The following is an 18,106-nucleotide window of genomic DNA, read 5'->3' as shown; positions in this document are numbered from 1 at the left end:
TCACGATTGAGTGTTTGCTTCCTGCTTTTCCTGGCCTTTCTGACCTTGAAGAAGAAAGAGATAAAGATTAACCAGTTGAAAGGCCGATGGTCATTCATTTCTTCCTTTACTCACACTGTCTCCGCACCATGGGCCACACCTCTTCCTCTATTCCCTTCTAAAGAACTCTTTACTCACTCTCACCTACACTTTTTAATGAATTCTTGTCCTGTGAGTCATGCCTCCCCTCCCCTTTGTTGAGACCATGAAATGAGATACTCACTGCTACCCAGCATGAGCACAAGTGGAAGAGCAGGAGATGTCAGGGAACAACAGTAAAGAGGAAGGAGCTGGTGAACCCAATGCCAAGCATTGAGGGGAAAGCTCTTATTGGGCAGAAAGGTGAGAAGAGGGTACCAAAGGTATTCCTGGTGCAACTGCTATCAAGGAAGATTTGGAATGTTTGACTGTTGGCCTCCTGAACTAAAGCAATCTGAGAGCATGTGGATGTCTGTGTACCAGAATATGTCAGCGTTCGTCTTGAGCTGTTAGCATTCCAGTATTAGCCTTTGTTAGTGTTCCAAGAATCCCACATGAATGTGTCTGTCAGTGTGACAAAGTGCATGGACTTTGTCATGTAGATCCAACCATCCCTGTCTGTGGTAGTATATGTATCTCACCGAAGGCAGGTTCTGATTCTCTCAGGTGCATCCTGGTTATTTGAGTCTGATAAGAGCTCTGCTGACTGCCCTCCAATTAAATTCCCTCTCCTCATCATTGTGAGTCACAAATAGTTAAATTAGCTAAATTAGTTAAAACTTAAAACAATTGGATTTTTGCAAGAATTGATTAAGATAATAACTGAAAACCTCTTAGAAGCGGCTGTCATTTTGAGAACTCATTAAATGAGTGACATCAATATCACTATTTTATTTAGATAATATTAGGCACAGCTGGTACTTTAACAACTATGTCTATAGTTATGAAATTCAAAGGCTCAATCAAAATTATATTTCAAATTTCATCTTTACATATCATATGGATACTCATAGATATTTTATGGAAAACTCAAACTTAACCTGTCCAAAAAAGAAGCCTTTTTTCTTTATTGGAACATGTTCCTACTGTGTTCATAGGGTGTATTGAAGAATAAATGGAATAATAATATACATAAAAGCACAACTTTCACTTTCAGCTTTACCCAGTAGTTGCTCAATTAGCAGAAATATCATCATTGTCATTGTTATGTAACAGTCTATGCAAGGTTTGTATGTCTGCCCAGTCCACATGATATATCATGATTCATGTTGACTGTCTTGTGGAAACCCCAGATAAAGTTATGGTGAATATGAATAAAAGTAATTCCTTGTTTATTTCCCTACATAGTAATTTTAAACCAGAAATATCTTCATTTTTTCCCCAAACCATTCTGTGCTCTTTGCTTTAGGCCAGTCATGACAAAAGTTGCAAAAAATAAAAATAACATGTTTTTGGTTTTCAGTACAAAACTATAGAGAAATCATATTACAAGTAATATATTCAGGATAACCCATGATGTATATGAGCAAGGACTTCCTTCAGAGTTAGTGAATCATAGAGGAAGTGATCAGACATTTACTAGGCCCCCTGCAGAGATACTGTATATCAAAGGAGAAATAAATGCATGAGGTGGCTAAGTGTAGCATCCATAGGACCCTGACTGGGATTCATTAGCTAAGGATGGTTTAGGTGCAGCCAAATAACTCCTATGGCTGTAGAAATGGTCATGTTGCCTATATACAAAATGGGACTTAGGAAAACTTCACATAGTCCCTCTAAGCCAGAATGCAGAGAAATAAGTTCCTTCCTAGAATGCTGTCCTGGGGCATTCACTTATGTCTTTGAAGTAAGAAAGAAAAATGTGTCTGAGCTGGTAATGACTAGGCATGAATTCCATCCCTGGTCATCTAAACCAAGTTGGCTAAAAAGCAGATCCTCAAATAAGGTATGTAGAATTCATAGAGGAAATTAGGATTCTTGGACGTATCAACACCAACAAACATACAAAGAAACTGAGAAACTACTACAAATTGCAAACCCCTATATATAGGTATCCTGTCTTCAACTAGGACATGTGGGGTGGTTGAGAAGGCTGCGGTATTGGTTACAGTCTCTAATGTATTGCTGAAGAAAATTGCCAAAATATTTTTTGCTAACAGGTAAAATGATTAGGCATTCTTCTTCGTAAAATTTTCAATATGTACTTACTAATTATTATTTATTTTTACAACGAAGACTCCATTTTTGGCTTTAAGAGGAAAGGCTACTCTGTAGAGGCTGGTCGTTTTCTCTCTACCATCAGTTTTCCATACCTTTGAACATATCCCACAGTTGTGCAGAATTCATATGCTGCTTTCCAATTTTGATTTTTTGCATGTTATATTTTCTCTGCCTAGAAGTCTTTCCAATGTGTACCTTTATCTTGCTAAGAACAATAATACCTACTGCATATAGATTTCTTATAATGGACAAGGCACTGACATAAGAAATACACATCCTTAATCTCATTATTTATCAAAGCATCTGATGAGGGTCATGTAAGGTACTTTCCCAATATCATGCACCAAATCAGCCAGATGTAGATCAATTCTATCCTATTCCCAATCCCTCGCTTTTGACCACTGTGTGAAATTAGTACCCCGCCCTCCTAATGTCTTCAAATATTTTAACATTTACCACAGGTTTCAAATCCTGTTGAAGCCAATAAAGAATGTTATTGTCTTAATATATTTTAGTAAGTTTTTCCATTGACATATGAGTACAAGGCACCATGTATTCTTTTATACTTTTGGCTTGACTCTATGTGTAAAAGAGCATAAATCTGGTTCTCAAAAAAAACTTAAACCAAATCATTTCCTCTTTGGAAAACTAATTCTTACCTGAATGAAACTATGTATTTCAGAAATCAGTTTTGGTGTCTGGTTCTTTTTACTCAGTTGAAAGCAGAAGAGCTGAAGTTTATCTCCTTTTTCACAGGGAATATCGTGACAGTTTTCTTTCCCCATTACTTCCATGTTTCCTGTATTATCCTGAATTTCATAGATTGTGTAGTTGCTCTTTAATGTTTTCTGCAACAGAAAATTAATATCTAATTCCTGAGAACATAGCTAATAACTACAACATAGAATAAAAAGACCCTTGTGATAGGTTAAAACAAGTTGCAGGACAGCAAGTGGTAGTAAGGGAAAGACATACATAAGACTTAGGGCAGGATTTCTTTATTTTATTATTTTTTTTTTTTTGAGACAAAGTCTCACTCTGTTGTCCAGGCTAGAGTGCCGTGGTGTCAGCCTAGCTCACAGCAGCCTCAAACTCCTGGGCTCAAGCAATCTTTCTGCCTCAGCCTCCCAAGTAACTGGCACTACAGGCATGCACCACCATGCCCAGCTAATTTTTTCTATATGTATTTTTAGTTGTCCAGATAATTTCTTTCTATTTTTAGTAGAGACAGGGTCTCGCTCTTGCTCAGGCTGGTCTTGAACTCCTAACCTCGAGTGATCCTCCCACCTCAGCCTCCCAGAGTGTTAGGATTATACATGAGCCATCTTGCCTGGCTAGTGAGCTCTTTCTTATGATCCTTTTTAAGTCTTACACATCCTAGGTATTTCTCTGACAGCTCTAGAACAATGGGTTATCCTCCTGATTTCTACTGTTTTCATCTCTAGGACAAATGTGATTCCCAAAGCACCTTTATCCAGAGGAATCTGAAATCCTTGTTATGCTTTTTTGTCTTCTGCCCCTATGTACAGAGGATGGTCATGTGCTACAAGTATTTATTCAGTAGGGTATGAGAGATCCGTAATAAAAAGCAAGCTTCTAGTAACTCCCTAATTACTTTTTCTACCTTCTCTGTTTACTGAGTCTTTCTCTCCCTCCTGAGCTCAGTTAAACTTTCCACTTTCTTGCTCACCAAGGCTATTACTCTTCATTTCTAGAATTGTGCTGATAACAATGTCCACATTAAGAGTGTGTGAAAAGAATAATGTGGGGAAAATAATGGATTTTGCTAGAAAACAAATATATGGTGTTGTGAGCCATTGATCATACGAGAAATTACATGAATCAGTAGCAGGGTATAGATGTTTCCTTGGGTTTGCATGCCCTATGACAACTAGTGTCATGTATCTGGACTCTGGCATATCAGTAAACCACTCTGTGCTCTTTTATTTTACTGACATATTTAAATGATGAGTTTATATTACCTGACTTTCTAAGTATCACCTAAATTCATCTTTCTCAGTTGTTCAATACCTTTTCGATGAATGAGTTTCCCATTTGGTTAGAACATCATCCTGTTGACTGCCTTTGTTTTCCAGGCATAATCAGTCAATTCATTTCTTGCTCTGACTGTAAAAACCAGAACTCAAACTACAAAGAGCAATACTTCATCCAAAATGAAAATAAAGTGATTATTGCTACAGTTGAAGTAATAATAAAAAATAAATGTAGTAGAATATGTATATGGATCTAGACCCTACACTGTCACCCTACACCTACACTAGACCCTACACTATCTTTAATCACTGTGTCTTAGAATAATACATAGTCATAGCTGATGAAATCTCAAGGCTTCACAGTGAAAAGTTTCCTAAAAAGTGCACGGTAATATTCTGGAAAGGAAAACGTGGGAAGGAGAATATTAATAGGTTCCCTAATTCCCAGTCTGATCCTGAGAAAAGACTTTACCCTCTTATCATTAGCCTTGAGTGAGTCCTGGGTTGTAATGTTCAGTAAATAGGCAAAACTGCATTTAGCACTACAAAAACTTTCTTATTTCAGGTATTTGTGGAGAAATGAAACAAAAAAATTTTGAGGACTTACTTTATGTAGCATGAATGACCCATGTACAATAGTTCCAGAAGCTTGCACTTTAATAATATCAATCTTCAGGGTTTTCTTTACACTTTTTTTGATGTTGTCTGGAACCTCAGTCTTTACATCAGCTTCAGATACCATAGAGCCTTCATTTACTTCTAGGAGACTTTTATATTTCAAAACATTTGATATAGTAATGATTCTATTTCTGATGAATATTTTCCTCAAGTTGTGGTTTAAAACCTTCACATGGAAGAACTTTTCCTCAGTAGCCACTGTAGCATGAAACACTTTTTTGGTCTTTTTTTCTGGGGACTCATATTCAAATGGCTTTCCTGCCTTCAGTACCATCACTACCATTGGGTCATTTGGGAGAGTATTTGCTCTGGTGGTTACCTGAGAGTTGGCTGGTGGTTGTGGATTCTGTGTACAATAGCACAGGAGAACAAAGGAAAATTTTTGAGTGGGGAATACAGAACCACTATTCAGTGACCTCTGTCATAACCTGGAGCCCAGCAACAACATTTACAGATGTTTAGAGCTGCAGTCAGGATGGAGGGTCACTGAGCAGGTAGCAGAGCATATCCTGAACTGGTGTCATAGCCAGAGGATGTCACAGGGGAGACTATATATGTGAAAAGCAGGAGAATATTTTTGTGAAAGAATAATCTTTAAGAAGTAAAGCATAAGAGAAACATCAGAGGAGCAGTGGATTCTGAGAACATTGCCAAGAAGTAATTTTAAAGAAATTTAAGGACAAAATAATAAACTGTAGTTTTACTCTTACCAGGTTAGAATGGGAGAGCATAAAATACACAAATAAAATTAAATAGCACTGAAAATGGAAAATGGTGTCCCCTGCATACCAAGACATGAAGAGTTTTCAGTTATCACCAGTGTAGACTGGGCAATTTTGAGAGTATAAGTCATAGTTCCTCTGTTTAACATTCAGTGCTATTATAGCAGGTGGGAACACGCATGGTCTGAAGCCTTCCTGATACCCTAACGTCAGTAGGTTCAGGGTAGTGACACTCTGGAGATGGCCACTTCCACCATTGCAGCATTTCTCAATGTTGGGCTCTAGGAAAAGCTCACTGTCAGAAACCTGGGATCAAGGTGATTTGCCTTTAATATCTTCTCTGTATAACACCCCGGTCTCCTAAATTTTCAGCAGAACACTTTACATGAGGGGAGGTTGTTTATTCAATCAGGAGAATTGTGGGAGGCATGGGGGGGTGCTCATCCACAATCCAGCAGGCTGTGGGATGCTCTGGCCTGGGATACTACACACGGTGATCACCTGTGGATGACTGGCCTTGATTGGATATGTCTTCTCATGAACATGAACAGTTCAGCCTAACACTGGAAAGCCGTTTCCCCAATGCAAGTTAATCAGTAACAGCAGACTCATACATGAGAATATTAATAGCAACACTAATATGCAACCTTTTAAGGAGTCATTTGAATACTGGGCATACGTGAAGGGAATTGTACAGCTACTCAGAGAGAAACAATGAGACAATATATTGCATGATATCATTTTTATAATAATCATGTATCTACTTCCACAGGAGAAAATCAGAGAAGGTATAGAAAAAATGTAGCATAATATGAATGACATAATTTATGGTAATTTAAATTTAAATATTTTCTGTTTGAGTGTCTGGCTGTTGGCATTTTGACTTTTTTCCTGATATAATCTTGTGTTAAGATAAAAATCTATTATCAGAAAGAACATGTTTCATTTGTGGCTGATGCTGTGGGTTCATCACTTATGGCCCATCATAGTCTATATCCGTTTCATTGTGTATCGTAGAAATATAAATCACTCATTTTTGGAATAAAACTCACTGAAGTTTAAATTAGTTACTAGACTGTTCCTGTTGCATGTATACAGCAAAGGCTGGCCCGTCTAAATTTGGTATGGGGACAACTTCATATGTATTACCAGAAATATACGATTAAAATTTGTAGTTTACTTTCCTTTCATTTCTACATCTTGGTGTATGGTATTCTTTCCAGCTACATTTTCCTGGGCTCCTAAGCTCCCCTCCAAATTCCATCACTTCTTTTTGTTTCTACAATCATTGGGCCTCGCAATATATACCACGTCTCTTTGGGTCACACAATCCTTACTTTTTCTTTCATTAGCTGTCCTGATTCGTATATTAGGACTTAGTTTTCACTTTTTCATTGAGTAAATGTATTCACTGAGAGCTTTATATGAGTCAGACACTGATCTAGGCTTTGGGATACATTGGTCCATAGACTGGCAAAGTAGCTCTAATCTTGGAACTCAGAGTAAGGTGGGAAAAGTAAACACTTCTTAATTTCAGTTATCATAAATAGTAGAAAATAAAGAAAGATATTTCTAACACAGAGAGCACCATGAAGGATTCACCAAGGTCACCGTGGTCTCAGTGAGCATTTCCTGAGGACAAGATATCAATGTTGGGATCTAAAGGAAGAGTAGGGTTGCCTATGTAAGAGTTGTACAGGTGAAAGTAACACGGTTTGTGAAAATCCTGAAGTGGAAAGGAGCATGGTGTTGGTCGAGGAAACTTGAACAGATCAGTGAGCAAAGGGGAGAGGAGTTCAAGAGGTGGGAGCAGTGGACAGTGACCCAACTGCTGTATCCCCCTGTACTCTTATGGACCCTACACCTCTCTGTCCCTCCACAGACAACTCAGCACAGAAAGCATTCTGTACTCAGAGACAATGTCAGTTTCATCAATATCCCTGTGGAAGCAAAGGCTTAAAATGTTGTGAATTCTCAATATATACTTTTGATTAACTTGCTAATTATTGATGCAATTTTAAAGTAGAAGATGAGATAAGATTTCTGTATTTTTAGTAGAAGAAATTGAAGCAAAGGAGACCAGAGAGAGCATACCTCAGTTGAAGAAGTGCTGGGTGGAGCTAATGAGGTGTGGGGAAGCAGGGGATGGCCCACGGCTCTGGATGTGCTGGCTCCTGCAGGACAGGGAGTCTGAGTCTGCTCCTCTGACACCTTTCACTCTCACCTTTTCCTCTGGTTATGCTTTTTCTTTTCTGAAAATAGTTTGATTTTCCTGTTATTCTCTTTTAGTGTCAAATAAGGTAGAGCACCCTTTCATTCTGGGAAGTTGGCTGATTATATCTATCAATGTGTTTCATGGACACTTGAGTGGGTTCTGTCCATCTCTGGCCAGTTATAAGAGGTGGACATATACACTTTCTTTAAACAAAGGAAGCAGAGAAAGATATACAAATCATTTCCTTTCTCTAATTACCTCCATTGAAGGAAGTGCTGACTTGGAAACAGGAAAACTAGGGTTTTATAAACATGGGCAAATCATTTTCCTATCTGATTCTCAAATTACTACACCTCTGTACTGGGGACAATGATATACTTAGTTTATATATATATATATATATGAATTATATTTACTAAAGTTTTTAGCTTATTACCTTGTACAAAGAACAAGATAAAATACTAGACAAGTTTCTGAATCTTAAACTTGGTGGGAAACTCCTGCTGACATAACTTTCCAATACAGAGATTGAGTGGAAGAGCTTATCAGACTTTCCTCTGTGGGTCTTGGAACCCATTGCTCTTCCTCAATCTTACCTGAGGTCCAGGAGTCACCTCTGCTCCTTCAGATGTGAGAAATGTGCTTGTGGAGGGGGCAGGTGTGGCAGGACCCTCTTCTTTCTTCTTGCTCTTTTTTGAGAGGGTTGTTCCTTTTGTTGGTGTAGATTCAATTTTATTCACAACTAATGAAGAAAAAAAAAGAGAACATATGGACCCAGAGCTGATGGTCTCAGAGAGCTAAAGCAGTTTCCATCCTAATTCCTCTCAGCTCCTGCTGAGCACTCAGGCGTGCTCCACTGCATTAGCCCAGACCGGCTTCAAGGTGACCGACAGTCTCAACACAGGTACTGTGACTGTCTCATGTTCCTCAGTGTTTCTCATATGCCTCCCCTGTGCACTAAGCACATCCTTCCTGTCCTCCAAACTGTGAGTGATCAGTCAAGATCTTTCCCAGTCCTGTTCTCCTATCATTTCCTTTTAAAAATCAAAGGTTCTCATGATGCTGACTGCTTGGTCATGTTCTCCAGATAATCTATTCAAATCACAAAACCAGTGAATGGAAATGTGATATGAGTTTGTGGTGAGATATGGAGATTTTGGACTTTGAGTTTTATATATGTATAAACACAAACACCCACATATATTTTTAACTCAGTCATTTTATGACAGGGAAGAACTTCACCCGTCTTGCAGGTAGTCTTATGCTTAACTACTACCTCTTTTTTATTATGTGGGTTAATGAAGAATTAAAACGTCTCAATAGGACAGATACATTAACATGGTTAAATGTACATATTTCAGATATAAGCAACAAATTTTATTTTATTTTTTAATATATACATTCATTTCAGAATATTATGGGGGTAAAAACGTTTTGGTTACATAAATTGCTTTTGTAGCATTTGAGTCAAAGTTCTAAGTGTGTTCAGCACCCATATAGTGTGCATTGTACCTGTTATAAACAACAAATTTAAAAGTATTATTTTGTCATTTTCTAACCTTTCTAATGTACTAGAAGTCTCAGTCTCTCATCAACTCCCTCATATTCTAGTTATTTCACTGCATCCCAAATACACCCTCCAAAATACAACATTCTACATTAGAACTGGAATGCTCTAAGTTGTTAATTTGTTAGCATGTGACGTACCAACACTGTCAAGGCCACTGATTCACAACTTGTGACAAGGATGTACAAACTTTGTCCAAGGTGAGGTTTTAGTCAAGTTTGAGAAGGGTTGGGGACAGTGGCAGAGAGGGAATGTTCCCTGTTCCCTGTTACCTCTTGACTTTTCATTATTAAGTGTTTCTGTAATGGGTTGAAGTGCTGGTATATCTTTATAGAGTTGGATAAGTTTGTCCACACCAGCATCACGTGGGAACTTGTCAACCATCAGGTTAGCAATCTTTACTTTGTCATATTCATCTTGCATTTCCATATCAGGTTTAACGTACTGGCCAGTAAGAATTTCATCATTTTAAACTGATAATCACTGGCGTCCTCTAATGCTTTAAGTAGAATAATTTTATAGCATTCATTTGCCATGTCTAAAGACATTGGTGAGCCTACAAGAGAAAAGTGACATACAATGTCACACACCTATATAGACAATTTAAATGACTGCTTATGCCTACTTGAGAGAGGAGCCCATATGAAAGTGTTTTCTATGGATATGTGTGACAGAGGGACTTAAGGACCAGATATGCCACTGTGGACATTGTGTGGAGAATTGCTGTATTAGGAATGCCTATGAAATTCATCCTGTTTAACAAGCATGAATAAGTTGAGTTGTGTCCAGGTGGGTCTGGTGGAAGGAGGTGTGGAAACAGGCAATTGTTACAGTGTTCAGAGCATGGGTTGTGCAGTGCCAGAGTCCCTGGTCCCCATCTCATCCTTTACTGGGTCTGGACCCCATCACCCAATGCCTGCCTGTTGATTTCTGACTCTTCTCACTCCCACTGTGACTAAACTGGTTTTAGGGTAAATGGTCTACAGCTTCCTACCTTATACAAATATGCTTCTGAGTATCTGAGCTGGAGTCCCAATATGAGTCCCCTTGTCTCTTCCTTAGTCAGCTCTCATTAGCATCCCATCTGCCTTGGTGTTGACTGTGTCCTCTGTGCCCTCTGACCCCTTAATACTATCACTTTGCTGAACATCTTTGTGCTCTCTCCTGCAATGTCACACAGCATTTATTGGCTGAAATGATTTCATTAACTGCCTGATTTGATATTTTTAAAGCTTGATTTAACTAATGAATTCTTTCCCAGGGCCAGTTTTCTCTCCATAAGTCACGTTTTTATCCCACTACCCAACTGAAATCCTTCATTATTTCCCCATTTTTATTTCAAAAATTTCTTACTTTGAAAATGTCTCAGAAGACCTTGAATATCTACATCATCTCTACTTCTGATACTTTTGTATTCCTTATATCCTATGTTTCGGAAATATATAGCACACCTTTTATTTTAATGCTTCATGATGTGGCTAATTTCTTTCTTACTGTCTGGAAAGCGATCCCTACATTTCTTTCTCTGACAACCTCCCATACTAACTTTCAGTCTCACAGGAGTCTTTGTCTTCTGCAAGCTTCACCCAGAGTCCAAAAATAGACCAGGTCTCACGTGGACTCACCTGGACGTATTTAGCACTTTGTGCACTTTCTTGATGATGCACAGTGCATAGTATAAATTCCAATTATCTTTTTAAGTTGAACATTTTTAGATTAAGAACCATGTCTTTGAATATGTTGTGTATATTGGGATATTTTAATTCCTGGCACTGTTATTTACTTCCTTCTTTAGAGAACATGGGCATCTTCAGATTGAAAAGGCTCGTAGAATGAAGAGACAATCCATACAAAGACATATTATAGTGAAACTAAAGAATATTAGATACAAAATGACTACTCTGAAAGCCTCCAAAAATGAAGAATAGATCACCTACACAGATTCAATAATCAGAATGAAACTGATTCTCAAAAATGAAACTGCCCATAGCAAGATAGTGGAGTAATTTTTATGTAATTCTGTTCCAAAATCCCTTATCTATAGCAAAATAAAAAAATTAAAAATGGAAAGTTTTAATTTTTTTGTGGATATGAAAGCATAATTTATTTGCAAAATAAGACCAAATGTGAGGTGACAGGAAGCTATGTATAATCTTAGTTTATTCCACTTAAATGTAAGTGTTCACAGGTTTTGTTGCGAAATATTATTGTTTTTGATTTTGGAATAATGACTTAGATCCCACTGGAGTTTCTAGTGATGCAGTATTTAGAATACATGTATTAACAGCCTTTTTGAAGCCTCCAAATTCTGTGTTTCAAAAAATGTCTAATCCCTCAGGTATATAAAACATGTTCTCCACTTGTTTGAGGAAAAAGTCATTTTGAAACTAGAATTTTAATCTAGACAAAATGACATTCAAACATAAGAGCTTCAATCACTCTTTTCTGATACTGAAGTCCTCATTATTTTTGTAAGACAAAGACTTACACAAATGCATGTGTTGGAAGCTATATTCAACAAGAAAAAAATAAATAACATTTTAAAATACTACTGAGCAAAAGATAAGTGTGAAAAATGAACTTCATTATGCATGTCTATGTCTTAAGAAGAAATGCCTGATGGAAAAGGAGGGAAACACAAAGTATACTAACATGCTGGAAGGAGGAAGGAAGAAGAATATGACAAGTTACTAATGAATTTGTCTTCGAGGGTGAGATTGAGGTATAAGTTAAAGAAGCAAGACAATGAGGAGTTTATAGAAGTGCCATAAATTGAATATAGCAGTGTATACTTAAAAGGCCTAACAAGTGAAGTGACAACATTCATCAAATTTGATTTAAGAAATGGACATATATATTAACAAACGATCACTTAAAAGTGAAAAATTTAAAAAATTATCTTGAAAAGAGTAACTGAAAGAAAGCTGACTCTAGACTTTAAGACAAAGAGTAATTTCAGATACCAAATAATAATAAAACATTCAACTCTTAGGAAAATACAAGTCTTAATTATGAATTAATATAATAATAAAATATATTATTTGTTATTACTTTATAGTCTTCCAGTGTCATATAATTACTATTATATATCTCTTTTAATACACACACAGACATTCACGCATGCCCCTACACACATATATATTTATATATGTGTACATGAGTTTGTATACATGCATACATGATTACATATATATAATAGATATTATATGTAGGTGTGTGTTAGTATATCTATATACTATATATGAATTTTAGAGCACTACAAGGAATAACACTTTTATAATAGGATATCAGTATATATTTCAACTACTTAATGAACAAGGTAAAATTTGTAAAGACAAAAAAATTCTGCCAGCATAATCAATAAATTAATAAGATTTCTCTAACATTTATAAAATTAAGAAATCAACATTTAAAATCTTACATTCTATTCAAGCACACAAGAAATAAATATTGTAGCAGGCTATGTAAAAAGTCTTTTAAAAGTTCTAAAAGCTAGCAATAGAAATCTTTTTCTAATTGACTCCACCAGCTGAAAGATGGCAGAGTGGTGGTGACCTCCTGGATTTGTGCTCCTGGAGAGGAAGGCATGGATCTCAGTCTGCCACAATGCTAGAGGATCGCTCCCCCACAAGAACAGCGGTGTGAATCCACGGAGAATCAGCGTGGGACACAGAGAGCAAGAAAAGACGAGGTGAACGGGAAATCAGATCGTGACAATCTGGAGAGTGCGGGACAGACAATAGAGAGGGGAGCATGGGTTGGCTGTACCCGCCTCACCAGCGAGTGAAGTGGGTTCAGCCCCACAGGAAAGCGGCTTGTTTCCCCACTGATCTCCACACCCACTCAATTAGGGATCTGCCTGAAGCCGGTGGAGAATCACCACGGGAGATGCAGGGCTCTGTGGAGAGGAGACAAGAGCAGGAGGCATTTTGGACCCCCGAGCTCTGTGGGCAGACTGCAACTGGTGGGAGAGGGTTTGTGCTGGGCTGCAGCAAAAGACACCTGGGGGACGCCACACTGTCTCCTTTACGTGGGCGGCTGGGCTCCCTCAATCCCGGCTCCTCCGGCCCCTGAACATTTGCCCCCAGCACCAGCGACTGGCGGCGGGCAGCCGCCATTGTCGGGGTCCACAGCCTAGCCACTGCAGAGAGATTGGGAACCGGGCGGCTCCATCCCCTAGTCCGTGGCCCCCCACTAGAAACTCCACCTTTGCGTGAACACTGAGGGCTTCCCCAGTCGCAAGGCAGTGGAACGTGGACCTTGCGGACATTGGGGTGGGGCGGAACATCACGCCCGGGAGCTGCAGCAGCCAGGGCACTGGGCGAACATGGGTACCCCCCTCCCCCTAGCCACTGTCTTTCGCGCACAGAGAGGCAGAAACCACCTCAGGAGAGGAAGAGGCAAGGAAAAAGTTGCTTTCTGTCTGCAATTGGAACAGCCCAGTGACTGGACTCTCAAACCGGTTTCAGGTCAAACTAATTCTCTGAGGCTGGACCCAACAGGAGCAGCCCCCAAGCTGAGGTGGCAAAATCCTGAACGACACGTGAAGGGCTCCCCCTCATGACATAGGAGGCAGCTTACCTGGGCTGCTGCACAGCCCAAGTTCAGCACCACGGAGTGCCTCTGTCCAGCCTAAAGCTGAAAGAAGGGAACTAAGGATTGATCCAGATGGGAAGGGCTCAGCGAAAGAACTCTGGGAGTACAAAGAATCAAGCTGAAACCTTGCCTTCGAGGAGGATTACTAATTCTCCACCAATTGACACAAATCAAACCCAAAATAGCAATATGTCCCAGGAAGAATTTCAATCGTGGATCATAAGTAAGCTGAATTTTATGCAAGAAAAAATGGATAACCAACACAAAGGTACCACAAAAAAGATCCAGGACTTGGAAGAAAAATTCAGTAAAGAAATGTAAATATTGAAGAAAAATCAAACTGAACTCCTGGAAATGAAGAATTTATTCAAGGAGCTACAAAACACAGTGGAAAGTCTAAAGAGAAGGGTAGATCAAACAGAAGAAAGGATCTCAGAGATCGAAGATAGCACTTTCCAATTAAATAAGTCAGTCACAGAGATGGAGCAAAGAAGTAAGAGAAATGACCAGAGCCTACAAGAAATGTGGGATTATGCGAAGAAGCCTAACATGAGAGTTATCAGCATTCCTGAGGGTGAAGAAGACAATAAGCAAGGGCTAGATAAGCTATCTGAAGACATAATTGAGGAAAATTTCCCAGGTCTTGCCAAAACTCTAGATATACAGGCTCAAGAAGCTCAAAGAACCCCTGGCAGATTCATACCAAATAGGAAGACACCATATGATACAGTTATTAGATTGACAAAAATTTCCACTAAAGAGGCCATTCTATGAGCTGTAAGGAAGAAGAAACAAGTTACATACAAAGGAAAATCCATCGGAATTATGCCAGATTTCTCAGCTGAAACCTTACAAGCAAGAAGAGACTGGGGCCCCATTCTCACTCTTCTGAAACAGAATAATGCACAGCCTAGGCTTTTATACCCAGCTAAGCTCAGCTTTATATATGAAGGTGAAATTAACACATTCTCAGATAAATAAAAACCCAGAGAATTCACCAAGACAAGAGCAGCTCTCCAAGAAATACCCAAAACAGGGCTTCACAGGGATCAGCACAAGAAAGACCCACAAATATAAAACTAAACATGAGAAAACAACAACCTAGTTATCACAATGGCTCAAGTGAGAAAACAGAATAATGAAATTCAAGCCAACATGAGGAACAGAAATCAGTCTCACTTATCAATTCTCTCAATAAATGTGAATGGATTGAATTCCCCACTCAAGAGACACAGGCTGGCCCAATGGTTAAAAAAGTACAAGCCAAGTATCTGCTGTCTTCAGGAAACTCATGTAACCTGCAAAGATGCATTTAGACTGAAAATAAAAGAGTGGAAATCAATATTTCAAGCAAATGGAAGTCAAAAGAAAGTGAGCGTGGCTGCTTTAATCTCCAATAACTTAGTTTTTAAATCAATAAAAGTACTGAAAGACAAAGATGGTTACTATATACTGGTGAAGGGTACAATTCAACAAGAAGACATAACTATACTTAATATATATGCACCCAAGTTAGGTGCACCCAGATTCATAAAGCAAACCCTACTTGATTTGGACAAAATGATAGATAAGAGCACTGCGATAGTTGGAGATTTTAACACACTGCTGACAGTACCAGACAAATCCTCCAAACAAAAAATAAACAAAGAAACAAAGGATTTAAATAGAATGCTAGAACAAAGGGGCCTGACCGACATCTACAGGACATTCTACCCAAAATCCACTGAATATACTTTCTTCTCATCAGCCCATGAGACATTGTCCAAGATTGACCATATCCTAGGACATAAAGCATGTCTTAAAAAATTTAAAATAATAGAAATTATACCATGCATCTTCTCAGTGCACAGTGGAATAAAAGTAACAATGAACCCTAACAGAAACTGTCATTCCTCCTCAACGTCATGGAAGCTAAACAACCTTCTCCAGAATGATTATTTTATAAATGAAGAAATCAAGACAGAAATCAAAAGATTCTTTGAATTAAACGACAATGGAGACACAACTTATCAGAATCTGTGGGACACAGCTAAAGCAGTCCTGAGAGGAAAATTTATTTCCATAAATGCCTATATCAAAAAGACAGAAAACTTACAAACAGACAATCTAATGAATAGACTGAAAGAGCTGGAGAAGGAAGAACAGACAGACAGACACCAAACCAAGCAGAAGGAGAGAAATTATTAAGATCAAATCACAACTGAATGAAAAAGACAACAAATAAACTATAAGGGAAATTAATAAATCAAAAAGTTGGTTCTTTGAAAACATAAACAAGATTCACACAACTTTGGCTAGGCTAACCAAGAGCAGAAAAGAAAAAACTCTAATTACCTCCATCAGGAACATGAAAGGAGAAATCATGACCGATGCCACAAAGATACACGACATCATCTATGAATTTTACAAAAATCTTTATGCACACAAAATGGAAAATGAGGAGGAAATGGACCAATTTTTAGAAACACGCAGCCTTCCCAGACTCAACCAGGAAGAAATAGAATTCCTGAATAGACCAATATCTAGATCTGAAATTGAAACAGCAATAAAAAACCTTCCCAAAAAGAAAAGCCCTGGACCAGATGGGTTCACACCTGAATTTTACCATACCTACAAAGAAGAACTGGTGCCCATCCTGCATAAACTATTCTCCAATATCGAGAAGCAGGGAATTCTCCCCAACACGTTTTACCAAGCCAACATAATTTTAATACCAAAACCAGGAAAGGATGCAATAAAAAAAGAAAACTACAGACCAATATCCCTTATGAATATAGATGCAAAAATTCTCAATAAAATCCTAGCAAATCGAATCCAAGTGCTTATCAAAAAAATCATCCATAATGACCAAGTGGGCTTCATCCCAGAGATGCAGGGATGGTTTAACATACGCAAATCTATAAATGTAATTCGCCACATAAATAGAAGCAAAAATAAAAATCATATGATTCTCTTAATAGATGCAGAAAAAGCATTTGACAAAATTCAACACCCTTTTATGATAAGAACACTTAACAAAGTAGGCATGGACAGGGCCTATCTAAAAATGATACAAGCCATATATGACAAACCCATAGCCAACATCATACTGAATGGGGAAAAATTGAAAGCATTCCCACTCAGAACTGGAACCAGACAAGGCTGCCCACTGTCCCTATTACTTTTCAACATAGTATTGGAAGTCCTTGAGAGAGCTCTCAGGCAAGAGAGCAGAATCAAGGGAGTCCAAATAGGGAAAGAAGAGATCAAACTCTCACTCTTTGCTGATGTTAGCATGTTATATCTAGAAAACCCCAAGGATTCAACCAAGAGACTCCTGGAATTGATCAATGAATTCAGTAACATCTCGGGATACAAAAACAATACACACAAATCAGAGGTATTCATATATGCCAATAACAGTCAAACGGAGAACCAAATTAAGGACTCAATATCCTTCAAAACAGCAGCAAAGAAAATAAAATACCTAGGAATATATTTAACTAAGGAGGTAAAGGACCTCTATAGGGAGAACTACGAAACACTGAGGAAGGAAATCGCAGAACATGTAAATAGGTGGAAAACCATACCATGCTCATGGATGAGAAGAATCAACATTGTTAAAATGACTATACTGCCCAAAGTTATCTACAGATTCAATGCAATCCCTATTAAATTAGCAACATCATTTTTCACAGATATAGAAAGAATAATTTTACGCTTTGTATGGAACCAGAGAAGACCCCGTTTAGCAAAAGCAATTTTAAGCAAGAAAAACAAAATGGGAGGTATTAATTTGCCAGACTTCAAACTATACTACAAAGCTGTGATTATTAAAACTGCTTGGTATTGGCACAAGTGCAGGGACACAGAACAATGGAACAGAACAGAAAATCCAAACATAAAACGATCCTCATATAGCCATCTAATCTTTGAAAAAGCAGACAAAAACATACTCTGGGGAAAAGATTCCTTATTTAATAAATGGTGCTGGGAAAACTGGATAGCCACATGTAGAAGACTGAAACAGAATCCACAGCTTTCACCTCTCACAAAAATCAAATCACGGTGGATAAGAGACTTAAACCTTAGGTGGGAAACTATTAGAATTCTAGAA

General features: G+C 38.2%; 1 protein-coding gene across 1 annotated transcript in view; it reads right to left on the bottom strand.

The window, feature by feature from the left end:
- Window positions 1–8,437: 8,437 nt before the first annotated feature.
- Window positions 8,438–18,106, bottom strand: part of LOC123635156 (pyrin and HIN domain-containing protein 1-like) — a 58,951-nt gene continuing 49,282 nt past the window's right edge. Inside the window, exon 10 of the transcript XR_006734062.1 lies at window positions 8,438–8,589. The gene's annotated coding sequence lies outside the window, so the exon portion shown is untranslated. The remainder of the gene's footprint in view (window positions 8,590–18,106) is intronic.

This window comes from Lemur catta, chromosome 3, assembly GCF_020740605.2.
Source record: "Lemur catta isolate mLemCat1 chromosome 3, mLemCat1.pri, whole genome shotgun sequence".
Classification (NCBI taxonomy): Eukaryota; Metazoa; Chordata; class Mammalia; order Primates; family Lemuridae; genus Lemur; species Lemur catta.
Note: the sequence above shows the minus strand (reverse complement) of the source record. Positions and strands in the feature narration are given on the sequence as shown.